The sequence below is a fragment of the Haliotis cracherodii genome, unplaced genomic scaffold, assembly GCF_022045235.1.
Source record: "Haliotis cracherodii isolate W230 unplaced genomic scaffold, xgHalCrac1.p SCAF_6, whole genome shotgun sequence".
Taxonomy (NCBI): Eukaryota; Metazoa; Mollusca; class Gastropoda; order Lepetellida; family Haliotidae; genus Haliotis; species Haliotis cracherodii.
In genome coordinates this window covers 40,534,140-40,537,835 of record NW_027266319.1, presented here as the reverse complement: position 1 = coordinate 40,537,835, position 3,696 = coordinate 40,534,140, and the positions used below count along the sequence as shown (strand labels likewise).

The 3,696-nt window shown below is 42.0% G+C and overlaps 1 pseudogene; it reads right to left on the bottom strand.

The window, feature by feature from the left end:
• Positions 1-1,602: 1,602 nt before the first annotated feature.
• On the bottom strand, positions 1,603-2,627 carry LOC139446172 (beta-1,3-galactosyltransferase 1-like; annotated as a pseudogene).
• Between the last annotated feature and the right edge of the window lie 1,069 nt (positions 2,628-3,696).

Genomic DNA, 3,696 nt, shown 5'->3' with positions numbered 1-3,696 from the left:
AGCTCTCCAAAGGCAAAAAAGGAAGCACAAAATCATCACACATCCACAAAATAGACAACCTTACAGATAAAGTATGAGCCTCATATGTTAAAAAATTGGATCTAGAATAGGGGGAGTAGTTTGAGCCTGATACTCAAGACTCGGATGTAGAACAGAGGGAGTAGTTTGAGCCTGATACTCAAGAATCGGATATAGAATAGGGGAAGTAATATGAGCCTAATACTCAAGAATCGGATACAGAATTGGGGGAATAGTTTGAGCCTGATACTAAAGAATCGGATATAGGATAGGGGGAGTAGTTTGAACCTGATATCAAAGATTTGGATATAGAATAGAGGGAGTAGTTTGAACCTGATGTTAAAGAATCGGATGTAGAACAGGGGGGTGGGGGTGGGGGGTGGGGGGTGGGGGGGTGTTTGAGCCTGATACTCAAGGATCGGTTATAGAACAGGGGGATTAGTTTGAGCCTGATATAAAGAATCGGATGTAGAATAGGGCGAGTAGATTAAGCCCGAGACGTAAGAATTTTATGTAGAACAGGGGGAGTAGTCTGAGCCTGATATCAAAAATTTGGATATAGAATAGGGGGAGTAGTTTGAGCCTGATATTAAAGAATAAGATGTAGAATGGGGGGGGGGGGGGGGGGGGGGGTAGTTTGAGCCTGATACTCAAGAATCGGTTACAGAACAGGGGGAGTAGTCTGAGCCTCATATAAAAGATTTGGATATAGAATAGGGGGAGTAGTTTGAGCCTGATATTAAAGAATAAGATGTAGAATGGGGGGGGGGGGGGGGGGGGGGGGTAGTTTGAGCCTGATACTCAAGAATCGGTTACAGAACAGGGGGAGTAATCTGATCCTTGTATCAGATAATTGGATACAAAACAGGGGGAGTGTCTTGTCAATGTATTACAAAGCACACGAGGTACTCTGTCAATGTGTTAATATGTGGCATAGCAAACCATGTATCATGTCGATGTGTCAATATATGACTTAGCAAACCATGTATCATGTCGATGTGTCAATATATGACTTAGCAAACCATGTATCATGTCGATGTGTCAATATATGACTTAGCAAACCATGTCTTTTGTCGATGTGTCAATATATGACTTTGTAACCATGTCTCATGTCGATGTGTCAACATATGGCATAGGACACGAGGCATCTGTGAAGATTAAGCACACAACACGAGGCGCCAAGTCAATCTATAGCACAGGACATGATGTACCCTGTTGATATGTCAATACATGGCATAGGACTTGTCGGTATGTCAATATAAGCCTAGTGCACTGACGTATCTTCACAGGGCTTATGACCGCGTTACACTGTGGTATTCTCAGGGAACGGTCTATGACCCACCTCTGGTATAAGATCATTGACTGCCACATTAAAACACATTAACCGTAGCACATTGGGGTGCATTGGATGCATTGGATGTAGCACATTAAAATGCATTAACTGCTGCGCATTAGGCTGGGCCTGTGTTAGATTGCAAGGATACTATCAAATAATCTAAAAACATTCTTTTCGCTTGTGTTTGATGACGACTCATTCAAGCTGCTCATTCAAGAACGTCTCCTTGATCAATAATCAACAGGGAATTAAAACATGTTCTTTATTTTCACCACTTTTTGCCATAAAGAAGTCCAGTTCTTATACTCTAGAAAAAACAACACAGACTGAAATGAAGTATGATGAACTCGCCCATTTTTCACATACTCGTGATGTCTCTTAAAGGAACTGAGTGACAATCCTGCTTTCTGCGCAAGAATACCAGTGACGAAAGTATCATCCACCCAATAGAATTTCGTGTCTTCAGACGCTTTACACAACGCTTTAACTTCATCCACAGACGTTATGTAGGCCAGACCCTCGCAGTAAGGAGGGTATAACTCAAATGGGTACTGTTCTTCAGGGGTGTACCATTTATCGCTAGTATTCCTCATCGGTTTTGCTCTCCGAAAGGCGGAACAGTAAAGATTATTATGGTAGTGACCAATCTGAACAGAATAACTGACCAGCTTGAAAATATTGATGAGAACATCGTCATCAACCTTGACAACAGTTCTAACGTCATGGCATTGTGACGTGATCCAGCAAAGAGACATCACGTGTCCAGTAAGTTGCCTTGAACTATGTCACCATATGTACCAGATTCTCTGATTAGTTGTTCTTGTAGGGCACGGTCTGGTGTCTCTCCACACATAAACACAGTAGCAATGGATACATTTCCGTGCCTCTGTACAGATCCCCACGTGTCACGTATATCATTCCTTTTCTCAATGCTATTAGGAGCTGAGTGTACGAATATCAATATGTTAATGTCACCATTGCAAACCTTTGAGTTCAGATGATATACAAATTCATGTCTGTTAAGTAATGCATCTTTTTCGGATTCATGCCTTACATGAAACCAGTTTTGGACATTTGCAAGAATTTGTTTAACCTCTTTGGGGTGTATTTGTCTTTGTTCTACCTTTTGAGGGGAAACCTTGTTTAATGAATTCTTTGCTTTCGTTTTCTGGGTTTCATTATCTTGCCTGACTATCGCCCTCTCTCTATCACTTATATTGTTCATCAAGGGCCGTTCAGATCTTCTTCCATCGAAAGGTTTGTTCATTTTCATCATATAGGGTTGATAAGACTGAATCCCTTTCCTGACGTGACGGCCACTGAACTTAGGCACTTCTATGTATTGACCATGTCCTCTTTTCTTTGTAGGATGTGTTGTGATCTTTGATACTTCATGATTATTAACAACGAGAGTTTTATGGACCCTGATTTCCAATTTACTCCGTGTACCTTTAGAAGGAATATCTCTACCCGATTTATAAATCCAGTCTGTCTGAGATTGATACCAAATATATACGAACAGCACAAGTACCAGTATAAATGCACATTGCTTCAAGACACGAATTTTGAGAACAGGCATTGTTCAGTTTCTGGTCATGTCAAGTCCTATGAGTTGAGTACGTCTTTAAGTCTTCAAGTCTTCGGGGTGCTCACGGACCTCAATCCAAAAAGGATTCCATCTGAAGAAACACAATTATAGATACAATCTGATATAGATCGGATGTTTATGTACACTCTTCAAAACATACCGCACACAAAATCCGGTATATAAATTGGATATATGTTATTGGAAAATGTGGATGGCCTGATATTCGACAAACGGTGCGTCACAACGCAGCCATTGTCGATTTGCAGTTTCTTAAACGGCATTGTCTTCACACTTGTTCAAAAATGTCATGGAGGAAAACAGTAAAGCAAAATGCACGTGCAAGTTATGGCATTCGTAACTCGTGGTAGTGACTATAAAAAGGCAAGCATAAGCCAATAATTTGTCATTCAAGTGTCAACATTTTTCAAGTTCGAACATGCCAAGACTCAGCGCTGCCGATCGGAACATCGCCACAGGACGTATCCAAAGAGGGAATCGCAGTTTTCTGTTGCACGCCACTTCAAAGTCCACCACAGCACCATTTGGGACCGATACACACAGTTCATTTCCACTGCAGACCGTCAGAGAACTGGCCGACCAAGAGTTTCCAAGCCTGCACAGGATCGCTACTTTCGATTGCTCCACCAACGTCATCGCAATGCCACAGCTACAGACTGCAGGACGCATTCCTGGTTCCAGGAGGATATCGGACATGGCTGTCAGGAACCATCTTCGCGGGCTGGAATCCGACCCA